The sequence below is a fragment of the Cupressus sempervirens genome, chromosome 4 (assembly GCF_028749045.1).
Source record: "Cupressus sempervirens isolate cs-2001-9-10 chromosome 4, ASM2874904v1, whole genome shotgun sequence".
Taxonomy (NCBI): Eukaryota; Viridiplantae; Streptophyta; class Pinopsida; order Cupressales; family Cupressaceae; genus Cupressus; species Cupressus sempervirens.
The window spans coordinates 625218742-625236802 of NC_143121.1; the positions used below are offsets into that span (position 1 = coordinate 625218742).

Here is an 18061-nt window from a genome sequence, read left to right on the forward strand (position 1 = left end):
CAAAATAAAAAATCTTTTAAAATGCTTCCCCAAATATATATATTATCGAATTCCTGTCTGTCCTTGTTCTAACATTTTTCATCCCATACTTATATCTTAAATATAAGGGGACATAACCTTTAGGAGCAAATAGTCATATCTCTTTCTCAATAAACAAAACAAAGGTTTGTAATTAAACCTTATACAAACTATCAAAAACATTCTTTTGTAAAGCTTTGAACATTTATTAAAATGTTTTGATAATTTAATCAATATTTTAATCGATCTTATCCCTGACTCTTCGTAGTCTTCATAGTTATGTGTAATGTCCCCATTTTAGCAGTTGACCAAGTGTGTGTGCGTTAGCCTTGTTCTACATGGTCCCAAGGGCTAACGAAGGGTTTAATGGGATCTTGGAGTGTTTTGGCCTAGTCATTTCCAGTTTGGGCCAAAACGAAGTTGATTTACTCAGTTTCAGGCATACTTACTATTTTTAGTAAGTCGGCAGGACACAGTGCAGGTCAATTTTGGTGATTGGATTCGATACTCCTCGGTGAGAGCTTTCCGATGAGCTATCACTCGCATTATTCGGAGTCCGATTGCTAATACATTTTAATGCCTGAAGTTTTATTAAAGTAACGTCTAACTTAATTGCAAAATATTAAAGTGTTACTTTAATATTTATTTTATGGTGATGTGTACCCAAGGGAGACATAAGGGGTATTTTAATATATGTTTTATATTACACATCTTTATCCCACATTGCCCATATGAGTTGAACGGACCCGTGGGAATAAAATAAAAGGAAGCATTTGTAGCTTCATTAGACAGGTTGAATATGAGAAAAAATTGGTGTGTGAGTTGCAGCTTTGTTCTTGGCATTTGAGGACGTCTATCCTCTCTTGTAACATTCTAGACGTCATTCCCTTGGGGTTTGGCCTTTGGAATTCTTTCTTATTGGCTTCATTATCAGGCAGTTTAGTTGCATTTCCGGCTACAGGCAGATTTGATATTTTGCTCATATCTTCTTCACTACTTGTCCGACGCTTATGCCGCTTGGAGGGAATGGTATTATGAAGGTAGTGGACTGATTGGAGGACAAAGTATTGTAGCAGCAAGTTCGTAAGCATGGGCTGGAGTATTATGACAATATTGCTGAAGTAATTAGTGAGTTGATAAATCTGCCATGTATTTGGGTTTATGAATTCTGAAAATAACATTTTATTAGCAGCAGTTAATTTCCACTTTGCATATTGTTGTAGTTTCTTTCTTGTTTATGTTGTATGATACCAATTCCATGCACGAAACACAACAAACAAATAAACGTTTGATTTCCAGAGTTATAAGGGGTTTTAAGAAGTTGAATGCAAACTGTTTGACATAATTCCTTTCAGCAATTTGGTTTAGTTTTTGGGACATTCAGGGGTGCCCATTACAGTGGTATCAGAGCTATAAGTCCTGCCATCCTATGGAGGTCTTATAGGGAATTTGGAACAGCCGGATAGAGGGAAAAAGTAAGTAAAAAACACAGGCTAAGCATTTATGTTTGAGCATGCGACAGGGGTCTTATAATTTCCGCGATACCAGAGCAAGACAAAATAGGATTTCAGACTTGCAAAGCAAACAGTCTAGTACATCCGTGCAGGGGGACATTGAATTCAACCATACAGACACAGAGGAGATATTTTGTGATCAGGACAATAATATGGGTGATCGAGATGACAGGAATACAGGATTAGGTGGAGGCAGAAATGCTGGTCCAAATCAGGGGGAGGTACTGTTCCGACAGTTACTGGATACATTAGAGCAGGGGCAGCATATGCAGCAGGAGCAGAATAGGCGAATGGACATGATGTTGCAGCTCATGGCTAGACAGATGGGTGTCAACATTAATCCAGATGATGCCAACAATAGAAACAATAACAACGAGACAAACAATAACAACGGGGGAAACAATAACCATGAAGGCCAAGGCAACAACAATGGTCCTGAGAATAACATTAATGGTAATAATGGACACGGCAACAATGGTAATGAGGCTGATAACTTTAGACACGTTGCACGCCCAGCACGGACTACGAGCTCAAGACCTCTTCTACCCACGTTTCCACCCAGAGATCCGGTTCAACCAGTAAACGAACCGCAAATTACCGAGTTACAGGATCAGTTCAGGAGGGACTGGGAGGCTAGTGGACCAGAGTTTCAAGCGGATATTTCTCTTAGAGATTATATGGACTTGAGGATGAGACACATGCCTAAAGCAGGAGGGAGGAATCAAAACTTTGAGCTGAGGAAGAAAGTTGGAAAACTTTCTTTACCTTATTATGATGCTTCAGGGAAGATGACTGCACGAGCTTGGGTGTAGAAGGTAGATACATACTTGCAGCTAAATCCTATGCCTGAGGAGGAGGCTATCAAGTATGCGGCTATGCACTTGGATGGCGTTGCACATGAATGGTGGCATCATGGCATGGTGACTTTGGGGCATAATCAGATTACATCCTATGAGGAATTCACCGAAACATTGATTGGGAGATTTGACACTAAGGATCCCGAGTTACATTTCAAGGAGCTAGCACAGTTAAAACAGTCAGGTTCTGTGGATGCTTACATTGCCGAGTTTCAGCGCTTGTCTGTACTTGTTACTGATATCTCTCCTAGGAGATTGGTGGTGTTATTTTGTGATGGTCTTGCTGATCCATTACGAGGTTGGGTGAAGGGACATGATCCACTCACGTTAGCTGAAGCAACTAAAAAGGCACGAGATTTAGCCCCTTCGGTATACAAAGGAAAAAACCATTCAACAGATTCTTCCTACTGCAAGGACAAAGACAAGAAATCATTTCAGAAAGAGTATAGCAAACCCAAAGAAGGATCAAAAGGACTAGACAATGAAACCTTGAATGAACTTCGAAAGAAGAAGCTGTGCTTCCATTGTAGAGAGCCTTGGGACTTATCTCATAAATGTTCTCTCAAGGCTAAGGCAAATCAAATGGAGTATTTTTCAGCAGAAGAGTCAGAATCAAAAGGGGAGGATCAGCACTCTGATTCAGATGAGGGTAACACTATAGAGGAGAGCAACATTCCAAAGGATGATAGATCGTTGGCACGCTTGACAGGGGCCCAAAAGGCAATCACATTTAAGGTCAGGGGTACTATCCAGGGGCAGAAAGTGATATCTCTTATTGACACTGGGGCTACACATAACTTCATAGATGCACAGTTGGTAGCCAGGAGAGGGTTACAGACAGAGGAGCATGATGGGTTTAGAGTCATGGTGGCTAACGGTGATAAGTTATTATGCACTCGGAAGATATCTAATCTTCGCATCAGGTTTGGAGATGGCTACGAGTTGGAGGATGAGTTCTATGTTGTGGACATGGGAGATTATGATGTCATCCTCGGCATGACATGGATGGCTTCACTAGTTGAGTTCACACTCAATCTAGCGAAATTGGAGATGAGATTCCAGCATGAGGGCAGAACTGTGGTACTTAGAGGGCTTTCAGATGGAGGTTGCAGAGTAGTGTCCTTGAGGAGAATGCAGAGACTTTTTCGTCATGATGACATAGAGTGGGTGGCAGAGTGCCACATTATGCCAACTTCACCAGAGCCACAAGAAAAGAGTCATCCACTAGATGTCCAGAAGATACTTGATAGACACGCTAAAGTATTTAGCGATATTCCTCATGGGGTTCCTCCTGACAGAGGGATGGAACATGTTATTGAGCTCGAGGAGGAAGCCAATCCAGTTATGATTACTCCCTATCGTCATCCTAAGAAACACAAGGATGAGATAGAGAAGGCGATTAAGGATTTGTTGGAGATGGGGCATATCAGGCCCAGTAAGAGCCCTTTTGCTTCAGCAGTAGTATTGGTAAAGAAGAAGGATGGGACGATGCGCATGTGCATCGATTACAGGGCACTGAATAAGAAAACAATTAAAAACAGGTATCCCATTCCTAGGATTGATGAGCTGATTGATGAGTTGCATGGGGCATGCTTCTTCACCAAAATTGATTTGCGATCCGGATACCATCAGATCAGGATGAGAGCAAAGGACATTGAGAAAACAGCCTTCCGATGTCACTATGGCCACTTTGAGTTCATGGTTATGCCATTTGGTCTAACCAATGCACCTGCTACATTTCAAAGTTGTATGAACCAGGTATTCAGGAAGCAGCTGAGGAGATTTGTCTTGATCTTCTTTGATGACATCTTGGTCTTCAGTAAGACCTAGGAGGAGCACTTACATCATCTAGAGGAGGTGTTATCTATTCTGGAGAGAGAGTCATTGTATGCCAAGGAATCTAAATGTGAGTTTGGCATGACTGAGCTCCTTTACCTGGGGCATATCATTAGTGCAGATGGCGTTCGGGTTGATCCCGAAAAGATTAGAGCTATTGTAGAATGGCCTACTCCCACAAACCTTACACAGCTTAAGGGATTCTTTGGTTTATGTGGTTTTTATAGGAGGTTTGTTAAGGGATTCTCACAGATTGCTACACCCTTGACAGATCTTACCAGGAAAGGAGCCTTCGTGTGGACAGGGGCAGCACAGAGGTGTTTTGAGCATTTCAAGCAGGTAATGTCTTCATGTCCAGTTCTAGCTCTACCGGATTTCACGAAGCCTTTTGAGCTTCATTGTGATGCATCAGGTGATGGGATTGGAGCAGTATTGATGCAGGAGAAGCATCCCATTGCATTCGAGAGTAGGAAGCTCCGAGGAGTTGAGAAAAGTTATTCTGTCTATGACCGGGAGATGTTGGCCATAATGCATGCATTGGCCAAATTTCGATCATATTTGGTAGGTGGACGTTTTGTGATCAAGACTGATCACAACAGTATTAAATACTTCATGAGCCAGCGTGATCTTAATGACCGGCAACAAAAATGGGTGACTAAATTGCAGGCTTATGACTTTGACATAGAGTTTGTCAAAGGTAAGAAAAATGTGGTGGCTGATGCCTTATCTCAGAGACCTCACTTATGTGCTCTGGCAGAGATTTCAGGAGATTGGAGAGATCGGATTATAGAAGAGTATGTCGGAGATGCTTGGGCTTCTAGATTGATTTCAGGTACCATACAGGATGATCGCTATGAGGTGATAGATGGATTGATCAGAGTTCAGGACAGGATTTATTTGATTCCGTCATCACATTTGAGAGAGGCGATACTGAAGGCATTTCATGATGCACCCACAGCTGGACATTCGGGGGTCTTCAAGACCTACAGGCAGATCCGAGAGCGGTTTTCATGGAAAGGGCTCAAGGATGATGTTCAGAGGTATGTCAGGGAGTGTGTGGTTTGTCAACAGAATAAGGGAGAACACACATTTCCTGCAGGTTTATTACAGCCCTTGCCCATTCTTGATAGGAAATGGGAAAGTATTTCGATGGACTTCATCACTGGTTTACCACGAGTGCAGGGAAGGGATTGCATCTATGTGGTGGTGGACCGCTTGACAAAGTTTGCTCACTTCATTGCTATTCCGTCCACTTACACAGCAGCACAGGTGGCAGATCTTTTCTTTAAAGAGATATTCAGGTTACATGGGTTGCCCAGATTCATTGTCAGCGACCGGGATAGTAAGTTTATGAGTGTTTTTTGGCAAGAGTTGTTTAGGTTGTGTGGTACAGATCTTACACCTAGCACTAGTTATCATCCGCAAACAGATGGGCAAACAGAGATTGTGAATAAATGGGTGGAAGGATATTTGAGGAACTATGTAACTACACAACAAAAGGCTTGGATCAGATGGTTGCATATGGGAGAGTATTGTTATAACACCACTTATCATATGTCCATCAAGATGACTCCTTTCATGGCACTCTATGGTTATGAAGCACCTAGCTTCATGGATTTAGTTTTGGGGGACAGTAGAATGCCCAAAGCCAAAAACTTATTGCAGGATAGTCAGGACATTCTGAAAGTGCTCAAAGAGAATATACAACAGGCCCAGAATCAACAGAAATTGTATGCTGATCAGCACCGAATAGAGCGCAGTTTCAAGGTAGGGGATATGGTTTACTTGAGGCTACAACCATATAGACAGTCATCACTCAAGAAGAGCAGAGCTGAAAAGTTGAAACCTAGATTTTATGGTCCCTACAGGGTGATTCGCAAAGTGGGCAAAGTCGCCTATGAGCTTGAGCTTCCAGAGGGCAATCGAGTGCACAATGTGTTTCATGTGTCTAGGCTTAAGAAAGCCATTGGTCAGAGTGTAGTGCCTTCTGCAGTTTTACCCCCTTTGGATGAGGAGGGGAAGCTTGTGTTAGTACCTGAGGCTATTCTGGATACCAGAGAGAGGAAGCTTAGAAATAGGATAGTGAAGGAGTATTTGGTCAGATGGAAAGATCTGCCGGAGGAAGATTCTACATGGGAGAGTGAGCAGGTTATTCAGCAGGCTGGACTGAGATTGCTTGAGGACAAGCAATTTCAAGGGGGGCGGACTGTAATGTCCCCATTTTAGCAGTTGACCAAGTGTGTGTGCGTTAGCCTTGTTCTACATGGTCCCGAGGGCTAACGAAGGGTTTAATGGGATCTTGGAGTGTTTTGGCCTAGTCATTTCCAGTTTGGGCCAAAACGAAGTTGATTTACTCAGTTTCAGGCATACTTACTATTTTTAGTAAGTCGGCAGGACACAGTGCAGGTCAATTTTGGTGATTGGATTCGATACTCCTCGGTGAGAGCTTTCCGATGAGCTATCACTCGCATTATTCGGAGTCCGATTGCTAATACATTTTAATGCCTGAAGTTTTATTAAAGTAACGTCTAATTTAATTGTAAAATATTAAAGTGTTACTTTAATATTTATTTTATGGTGATGTGTACCCAAGGGAGACATAAGGGGTATTTTAATATATGTTTTATATTACACATCTTTATCCCACATTGCCCATATGAGTTGAACGGACCCGTGGGAATAGAATAAAAGGAAGCATTTGTAGCTTCATTAGACAGGTTGAATATGAGAAGAAATTGGTGTGTGAGTTGCAGCTTTGTTCTTGGCATTTGAGGACGTCTATCCTCTCTTGTAACATTCTAGACGTCATTCCCTTGGGGTTTGGCCTTTGGAATTCTTTCTTATTGGCTTCATTATCAGGCAGTTTAGTTGCATTTCCGGCTACAGGCAGATTTGATATTTTGCTCATATCTTCTTCACTACTTGTCCGACGCTTATGCCGCTTGGAGGGAATGGTATTATGAAGGTAGTGGACTGATTGGAGGACAAAGTATTGTAGCAGCAAGTTCGTAAGCATGGGCTGGAGTATTATGACAATATTGCTGAAGTAATTAGTGAGTTGATAAATCTGCCATGTATTTGGTTTTATGAATTCTGAAAATAACATTTTATTAGCAGCAGTTCATTTCCACTTTGCATATTGTTGTAGTTTCTTTCTTATTTATGTTGTATGATACCAATTCCATGCACGAAACACAACAAACAAATAAACGTTTGATTTCCAGAGTTATAAGGGGTTTTAAAAAGTTGAATGCAAACTGTTTGACATAATTCCTTTCAGCAATTTGGTTTAGTTTTTGGGACATTCAGGGGTGCCCATTACATTATGATATCTGTGGCAAATAATTTGTGATTTCCGTGAGACTCCATTATCATTAGCGAGTTTCAAATAATTGATCTTTATCATCTCTGATCTCCGTTTCCATCATTCCTGTTCATAGTTATCACTTGAATCAATCTCTTCGAATTTGATATTTGCCATTATCACTGCTTGATACTTGGTAACAGGAGGCATTTAGTCTCATCGCTCACTGAAAATGTGTGCTCCAAGGTTATTGGTTGTGCCCTATGCGAGTGAAATGTCTAGAGGTATTCAGCGTTTTCTTCTTGGCGCGAATCTCCATGGCATAATATTGTCTCATTCTGATGTGGACGATACCTCTTGTTGTGTGGCTCAGCACTTTCTTTGGCTCTTGTCTCAGATTTTACCATCCGACTCCTGAAGAAATTCGTGAGCTTGCTCCAGTGCCTTATCTTTGTTCAACGCTTTTGCGCTCCGGTTTATATATCAGGCTTTCTGTGACTTCGCCAATTCATGACACAAATAAATCAAATACTCTGAGCAAAGTTATTTCTGACGGCTGCATAATTCTGGCAGGTCATCTGAATATAGAGCAACGATCCTGTGTTCTTTCAAATACTTATATCTTCATTGGAACTATTATTTTGTTTGAATCCCTGTACACCGGCATCCATTGATTATTGTCTGGCTTGAGTTCTTTCAATCTCTTCTCTTCCTTGGTTTGTGTCTTTAGTTTAAGCTTTATCTGATGAAATACAATTTGCTTGTAATAGGAAACAACTGGTCTGTAAAATGTGAATTTCTGGGTCATTTGTTGTGCAACGGCCACTCCAATACAAATGCCACAAAGTCTCCTACGACACTAGTAATGCAAACTGCTTACAATGGAGGAAAGAAATAGACAAAAACATCATATTGCAGCATCCATTGTTCTCTATCAATACTACTAGAATCTTCCCAGACAATGTTACAGTATTTCTCTGAAAGATTGATATCAAAGGTAGATTGATACAAATGGTGCACCCTTTCAGCAGAAATCCGATATCAAAGGTGTCTTAGATAACAAAGGCTTCATCTGCATTAGCTTTGACTGGATATCAAAATTCTCGAAGCCAGTTGTTTCAAATACAACTGATCTTCTTTCAACAAAGTCAACATAACATAAGCCATCTGGAGGAGGGAGCTGAGTATGTGTAAAGACCACCTGACTCCTATGCCAAATCCATCATCTTTCTTTGGTTGAAGAGCCCCTTATAATTTATTTTGTCTTCTATCACACAAACTAGCTTAGTAAATCTCTCAGACTTCCATGATCCTTGTTTTGTAGACTTATATTGAATGCTGTAAATAGCATAGTAAGAATCATCATTACTGCATCCTTGAACTTTCTTTTCTTCAGCAAACCAACATTGCTTTCAATTTTTTATCAAGTCTTTGACATTATTTCAAAAATGGATGTTCTAAATTTTGCCAAAATTTTGAGTTCCATCAGGTCCAAGGATCCTAACTCACAGGAACTTGCAGTTATATGGGGAGTGGAAGCACACAAGGAGATTGATATAGCAATAGCCGCCACTTATTCAGATGTGTCATTTGTCAAAGTACCCAGCAGCAGTACCTCCTTGCTGATGTTCGTGAGGATGATAGCACACATGATGCTGATGCAGATACAGTTTCCTATCATAGTAAAGAGTTTTGGTTGCAAAGAAGGATATTACTTATGAGCTTGATTGACTCGCAATCATACTGATCATTCGGAAGGAAGGATCTTAATGCCAAAAGGTCATTGTGTTACGAGGGCAAGGGTAAGGAAGGAACTTATGTCAGAAGGTCTGGCTGCCTATTGCCCAATCAGATCAATTAGTGGACGAGAGTTGGCAAGAGAGATAGTCGGGCATTTCTCGGCTATACAGACTAGACAGTAGTTCCTCCTCAGTTGATGACTAGACATGATGGTGCAGACGAAGGGTTTGGGTCAGAGGACATGTACAAGAGTCAACAGTTACTGGTTCCTTATCATTTCAATGGGCAGTTGAGGGTTAGCGAGAGCATGATTGTCACAGCTTTAGAGAACTTTGATGTTGTGATGTGAATATCAGGATTTAACTGTGTGATTTTTGAGTCAAACTCGATGACCCATGTTTCATGAGTAGTGATTCAACATGAATCCATCTCTCATGAGAATAAATGGAACACTTAGCACTCATTGGATCTAGGTGATGCTCACAGGGGTGAAGCACCGGGACTTCCCGGGAGGTCACCCATCCCAGTACTACTCCAGCCTGAGCGCGCTTAACTACGGAGTTTCCTCCATAGTTAAACCCAAAGCTTGCAACCCCATTTGCAAAACCTTCACCAAGTGTTGTGCCTTATGAACCATTCATTGGAAAGCCCCTTAAGCTCATCAATTGATAAGTAGGAGATGATTTCCACAGCTAGTCAAATTGTGATGTGAATATCAGGATTTAACTGTGTGATTTTTGAGTCAAACTCGATGACCCATGTTTCATGAGTAGTGATTCAACATGAATCCATCTCTCATGAGAATAAATGGAACACTTAGCACTCATTGGATCTAGGTGATGCTCACAGGGGTGAAGCACCGGGACTTCCCGGGAGGTCACCCATCCCAGTACTACTCCAGCCTGAGCGCGCTTAACTACGGAGTTTCCTCCATAGTTAAACCCAAAGCTTGCAACCCCATTTGCAAAACCTTCACCAAGTGTTGTGCCTTATGAACCATTCATTGGAAAGCCCCTTAAGCTCATCAATTGATAAGTAGGAGATGATTTCCACAGCTAGTCAAATTGTGATGTGAATATCAGGATTTAACTGTGTGATTTTTGAGTCAAACTCGATGACCCATGTTTCATGAGTAGTGATTCAACATGAATCCATCTCTCATGAGAATAAATGGAACACTTAGCACTCATTGGATCTAGGTGATGCTCACAGGGGTGAAGCACCGGGACTTCCCGGGAGGTCACCCATCCCAGTACTACTCCAGCCTGAGCGCGCTTAACTACGGAGTTTCCTCCATAGTTAAACCCAAAGCTTGCAACCCCATTTGCAAAACCTTCACCAAGTGTTGTGCCTTATGAACCATTCATTGGAAAGCCCCTTAAGCTCATCAATTGATAAGTAGGAGATGATTTCCACAGCTAGTCAAATTGTGATGTGAATATCAGGATTTAACTGTGTGATTTTTGAGTCAAACTCGATGACCCATGTTTCATGAGTAGTGATTCAACATGAATCCATCTCTCATGAGAATAAATGGAACACTTAGCACTCATTGGATCTAGGTGATGCTCACAGGGGTGAAGCACCGGGACTTCCCGGGAGGTCACCCATCCCAGTACTACTCCAGCCTGAGCGCGCTTAACTACGGAGTTTCCTCCATAGTTAAACCCAAAGCTTGCAACCCCATTTGCAAAACCTTCACCAAGTGTTGTGCCTTATGAACCATTCATTGGAAAGCCCCTTAAGCTCATCAATTGATAAGTAGGAGATGATTTCCACAGCTAGTCAAATTGTGATGTGAATATCAGGATTTAACTGTGTGATTTTTGAGTCAAACTCGATGACCCATGTTTCATGAGTAGTGATTCAACATGAATCCATCTCTCATGAGAATAAATGGAACACTTAGCACTCATTGGATCTAGGTGATGCTCACAGGGGTGAAGCACCGGGACTTCCCGGGAGGTCACCCATCCCAGTACTACTCCAGCCTGAGCGCGCTTAACTACGGAGTTTCCTCCATAGTTAAACCCAAAGCTTGCAACCCCATTTGCAAAACCTTCACCAAGTGTTGTGCCTTATGAACCATTCATTGGAAAGCCCCTTAAGCTCATCAATTGATAAGTAGGAGATGATTTCCACAGCTAGTCAAATTGTGATGTGAATATCAGGATTTAACTGTGTGATTTTTGAGTCAAACTCGATGACCCATGTTTCATGAGTAGTGATTCAACATGAATCCATCTCTCATGAGAATAAATGGAACACTTAGCACTCATTGGATCTAGGTGATGCTCACAGGGGTGAATCCAATGAGTGCTAAGTGTTCCATTTATTCTCATGAGAGATGGATTCATGTTGAATCACTACTCATGAAACATGGGTCATCGAGTTTGACTCAAAAATCACACAGTTAAATCCTGATATTCACATCACAATTTGACTAGCTGTGGAAATCATCTCCTACTTATCAACTTTGATGTTACTCAACATATGTTGGCTACCTACGGTTGGAGCACTCCTATGACAAATGAGCATTATGATGGTAGTCTTCCCTTAAGGAGTTTCATGCTTTCCAAGAGGCTATCAGGATTATAAGACATAATTATTTACAGTTTCTCGCAGATCAGGATTTCCTTCTCGAGAGAGACTGTATTTGTTATGATGCTCTGAAGGGAAAGGAGGTTGACGAGCTCATCCATGAGCTTGAGGTGAGTGTGGACTCTTTGCAATGTACTTAGTTGGCTCTCCATGAGTCACAGTCATGTTTGGATGACATGATTGAAGAGTTGAGATCAGTGCAGTCTTCACTGGCTACTGTTACAACATGGTTATCTATAGTAGTGCCTTGTGAGAATCAGATAACCATGGAGTGTAGTGAGGATGTGCCTACATTCATCACCAAGTTAGGCGCAATTGGTTCTTTGAAGATGAGTACTACAGCTGAGAGTAGTATAGAGCCATAGGTTGTATCAGGTTCTCTGGAGATTAATACAGTGTAAGATGATGTCAATTTGATTACGAATAGTCCTAAGGTGGTAGTGATGGACTCCCTCGAGAGTTGTGTGTTGGTACATGATTCTTCTCTGTCACCTTCACAGGAGGAGCATAGGGTATCATCTAGTCAGGAGTATAGCTCTCAGGTTGATTTGTTTCCTTCTCCTAGAAACAAATCCGTCACTCCACCTCATGCCATTCAAAATGATAGATAGCTTACCAAAGTCAATATAATCAATTGCAGGTTTCAAAGGACAAGATTGAACTCACCTTATTATGTTTCTATCACACTGACACTTGTGAAGAGTATTTACAGTCTAGACCTGCAGTTATAGGAGGGACAGTACAAAGTCTCTAGAAATACTCTCATGCAGAGGTCAAGAGTTATCAGACGTTTTATGGGAACTATTATAGATACTCTGACTACACTGCTTCCTCACAAGGATTTCGTGGTGGGATTTACAAAGCATGTTGTCGAAGATCCTTCACCACCAACAGTTGCAGATCAGAGACTTTAGCCATCACATGATTCTGGAATAGTTGATGATGAGTGGTTGACAAAGATTGGAATGTTTTATTGCAGACTGACAGTTGTGAGTGCTCATTATGTCAAGTTTGATTCACATTAGGAGGACTTGTTGATTCGTCAGTGTGGATCGGCTCCAAGTTTGTACCATGTGTTGTAGGATGGGTTAACACCATCTTTCGCAGATGGGGCAATAGCTATAAGTGAGATTACTTGCAGTGTTGGCACATCCAAGACACTTCAACAAAGGTTAGTGATTATGGTTATTACCATCTCCAAAATGCAATTAAATGTGAGTATCGATTGATTGGGACTTAGGTGTTTACAAAGTTCGTATTACAGTTGGGTTGAGGTCCAATGAGTTGTTAACTCCAGCAGTGCCTACAGTTAGTTTCCAGATGATTCTATTATTGATGTCAGTTATTCGGGTGCTAATGGTACAAGAGTCGATTGTGCACAGTGGGGAAATTATAGTTTTACCCTTGGGATCCGGGTGGACTATGATGCTTATTTTTTCTCTAGGATTGCTTGGGGACAAGCAATCTTAGGGAGGGCAGACTATAAGGTCGGCATTTTTGCTACTATCAGAGTTTAAGGGATTAGCCTATTATTGGAAATCCTCGAAGACTAATTAGTGTAGATAGAGGATCTTATAAGGCAAAGGCTCATTTATGGTAGGGTCTTGCCTTCTTCACAATTCAGTATGTTCCGGTTTGGTCTTTGTTTGACTAAAATAAACTTCGTTTGGGTTTAGTTTCATGCGCCTACTATTTATGGCATGTCTGGTGATGGTTGAGAGGGACCCTTTCTATTTTAGGAAAGTGCACTTAGTCACGTGGGGAAATAATAGGTGTGACTCATGTTTTAGACACCATATTTAAAGGATAAGTATTTTGGGAGTTATTATTATTTTAGTGGCCAAATTATTATTACATCATCAAATGGCTTATTATAAAGTTATAATTTCACTTAAGTTGAGGTTTGAGTCGTCCTTGGAAGGAGCCATTTATTTGATTAACTCATGGAAGCATATGCCAAGGAATTAATTAAAGTTTTGGAGTAAATGATTATCATTTTATATTATTACAAATTCAGATATGCAACCAAAAGCAAAGTTTGCATTTAAGTGAAAAGCGTATGGAAGAAGCTATTGGTCGTTGGTGTGTTGACAAGATTTTGTCTTTATTTGTTATAAAAGCAAGCCTCTAGCTTTGATTTATTCATCCTCTTGCTTATTGATAGTTGATGAAAGTGATGTTTAAAGTATTCAAGGCTTTTGAGAAAATGAGTTGGCTGAAGCAATTGTGAATTCCTATCAGAATTTTGTGCACTTTGAATTGGTTAAGTTTTGCCAATGAAGTGTGCTTTATACTATCAGACATATTGCAGCGATTGAGGTTATCACTCTGGAGAAAATTTGAAGCAGGCGTCCATCATTTTCTGCAAGTAATTGGGTTAGGGCATTTGGAATTCTAGCAGATCACAGCATTACCTACGGACTGCGTTGGGTTTTCTTCAAGCAGATCGGGTGTTAGCAAGGCAACGTTGGAGTTAATACAAGGCTGTGGATTCATTTTGGCAGCGTAGAATTTCTTCAAAGAGCTGCATACTTTTACAAAGAGTCGAGTCATATATATTGGAAAGTTTTTGGCAAAAACACATGAGCCACATTTGATTACCAAATTCTCTCTAATTTTGTAATAACATTTTAGAATATCAGAAATGGTAATTGTATGCATTATGAATACTTTGATTTAATAAAGGTTTGCATGCCATTTGGCTGCTTAAATGCATAGTGGTTGTAGGTGTACACTAGAAAGCATGGCAAGTATTTGACTTAATGTCAATTAGCTGTAATAGTTAATTTCAGTCATGTATATGTTTATCAAAGGTCTAAAACATTAGTATATCGTTTCTATTACAACCTTGCATTGTCAAAAGCATTCAAAAACTTCATTTGCAGCCTACAAACTTAAAAAAGACAAACAGAGAATTCATAACAGCGGTTTCAAACATTGTATGCTAAATGTTTGATAATATTCGTTGAGTTTCATAGCAGTAGAGTGATCAGATTTACAAGGGATGTTACACAAGCCCCTTGCCAAAGTAAAGTTTACACATTTTCAAAATAAGCTTGGAATTGTGGAGAGAATCCCTTGTTGAGAAAGAGTCTTAGTATCAGTGAATTCCAAAGATGTACTATAATGCATTCTTCTCTATGGAAGAGAAGTTTGAGGTGTGAGCCCTTGTTAATGCATTCTTCTTTGTTGGAAAGAAGTTTGAACTGAAAGCCCTTGTTCCACTATTTGGGAGTAGCGATGGTGGATGTCATGCTAAAGAGACCACGACTTAGCACTTGTGTTTGATCACCCTCTAGGAGCAGCCATGGTGAACATCATGATGAGATCATGTTGAGTGACTCTATGATGGGCACTTGTGCTCATTTGCATTTCCATACATGGGAGTAGCCTTGATAGGTCCACCCTCTGGGAGTAGTTATGGTGGATGTCATGTGAGAGACTCCATGACTTAGCACTTATGTTTATTCACCCTCTGGGAGTAGCCATGGTGAATGTCATCATGAGATGGCAACATCACACTGAGTGATTCTGTAAGCACTTTTGTTCATTTACATTTCCATTCATGGGAGTAGCCATGATCGACCCACCCTCTAGGACAAGCCGTAGCAGTTATCACTACATAACTCAAATTTGATAAAAATTCCTCCTTCACTAAGAGGGAGTGTTGATGTTACTTGCAGCTAGTCAGATTCCTTCAGGCCGAATTAGATTAACATAAAGGTTGTGATAATATAATTTTGTGATAAAATAATTCTATTGATAATATAATGATTATATTGATAATGTAATAATTATATTGATATTGCAATAACATAAATAGATAATTCCCTTTCTATTGCCGAGTGGGAGGCTATAGTGCTAGATTCCACCCGGGGCTTCCAACTTAGAATATGCCTAGGTCTTGCTCATATGAATGCCACTAGAGGTAGATTATCCCAACATTCATTCCATGTGTGTGGGGATGGAACTATCTATAGTTTCCTACCCACCCTACTATTTTAAGGCTAGCTGGGTGGTATGATTGGGGCAACCAAGACTGGAACTATGGCAGATGAGTTGATTGCCCTCTCTTTTATTGGGAAATGAATGATACACTTTTTTTGAAAGCGGTTATAATTAATTATGAGACACACACACATATATACATATATATATACACATACGTATATATGTGTGTGTGTGTGTGTATACATATGTATGAGACGTTTATATCATTAATGGGGACAACTTGGAAGAGTGGTGACCCTTGGTGAAGGGGCACCACTGATAGGTATAAAAGAAGATTAACTCTTCCGCTCTTGAAGATTGAATATGCACATGGAACATACACAACTACATATCAAATAATAAATCTGCATTACTTAGATGAGAAGTGCTTGGGGGAGACGATAGTTGTATATCATCCATTGTTGGGACCATAGTTGGAAAACTATCACTTAGCAAAACTCGAGAAAATCTTGGCCAGTTTTGAAAAAAAACTCAAGAACCTAAAAAGCAACTTAAATTTAATTAAAAGTACTTTATTTTCACAAAATTCAATGAGAAGATGCATCATGCATCCAATGAGTTAATTAATGAGAAGACAAAAGAAACAAGTAGAGTTTAAATATATATTATTAGAATAATCTTTATGTTTCTTTTTAATGCTCACTATTGTATCTTATTGTATCTCTCTAAATATTAGAATTTTTCTAATATTTAGGTGTAGTCTAGAATAGAATGTTTTTATTGTATTCGACTCTCCTCTTTGTATATATAGATCATTTGATCTCTGATTAATAAGTGAAGTATTCTGCCATTTACGTTTGTAACATGGTATCAGAGCTTATTTCTTAATTTTTTCGAAAATTATAATTTCTTTTCCAAAATTATCAGAGCCAATTTTTAAAATTATTCTGTGATCCTTGCTTTGTAATCTCAAAACCCTGAGATTTTTGACTAGGTTTTTGTCTGAGGTTTTTAGAAAATCGCAAATCGCGTATTGGAAAAATTGAAGACCAGTCTGCCCTAAAAATCGTGACTACAAAAAGCGTTTTTCTACTGCTTTTGTTTTTTACTGGCTGAGGGACTCTGCTTTGCTACCAATCATGACTTCCACATTTGGTCTTCACGATTTTTTGGTATCACGATTTTCTTGGCATTCATTTTTTTGGCAACCGCAGCAAATCCCTTGAAAAATCACGAATTCCGACTCAATCACTTTTCTGTTTGCCATTTTCAGAGGACTGCATTTTTTTACAACCACCTCGGCTCTGCGTTTTTTTAGATGGCTCGGATTCTGACTACAGTTGTTCTTGTTTGACAACTCTGCAGTTTTAATCCATTTTATCCACAAAATTGCCTTTTTTCTACACTCAAAATCTCCATTACCGACCTATTTTTTTGCTCATAACCCTAATTTTTGGGTTCGGAAAATTTTTTTGATTGCAAATTCTTGATGGGTTTTTTGAGATCTCAAATGGGTTGTCAAATTTTTCTAGGTGCATCGATTTTTGTGCCTTGATTTTCAAGTCAATGGATTCGGATTCTGACAGCATATTATTTTTGGGTTTTCCGAGCTCTATTCTGGGTACTTCTTCGTTTTTTTGGATATTTCATTTTCTCACCTCGAAGTTTGTGCCATTTGAGATATTCACATATTATGAGCATCTGTATCAACAGCATCAGAAGTCAAACTCAATTAAAAAGCAAGCCAATGCTGTCCAACACTCAGAGCAAAAAGAATCTATCTACCATGCCTTTATGGCCAGCATACCTGCAGATCATGTGAAATCTTCTGCCTGGTACGTAGATTCCGGTGTCTCTCGACATTTCACTCACAAGCGTGATTGGTTTGTTGAATTCGCTCCTTATTCTGACTAAGTAATCTTTGGAGGCGGCGAAGAATACAATATTGTCGGCAAGGGCAATGTTCAGATTCAGTCCAGCGGAAGAAGACTCATGTTCCTCAATGTATGTTATGTTCCTAGCATGAAACATAATCTCCTGTCTGTTAATCAAATTATGAAGCACTCCCCTCAGTTGGATGTCGTTTTCAATGGAAATAAGTGTTTGATTATTGATCGTGCTTCTCGCACTACACTTGCTATCGGTCTTGAGGATCATGGTATTTATAGGCTTGTAGATTCAGGCGATTCCCTTGAGCGTGCCTTCATCGCCAGATCATCCGCTCTTAGCAGCCTCTGGCA

The 18061-nt window shown here is 40.1% G+C and overlaps 1 protein-coding gene across 1 annotated transcript in view; it reads right to left on the minus strand.

Annotated features, from left to right (window-relative positions):
• Positions 1–18061, minus strand: part of ERCC1 (nucleotide repair protein) — a 99026-nt gene that overhangs the window by 64703 nt on the left and 16262 nt on the right. The window lies entirely within an intron of this gene.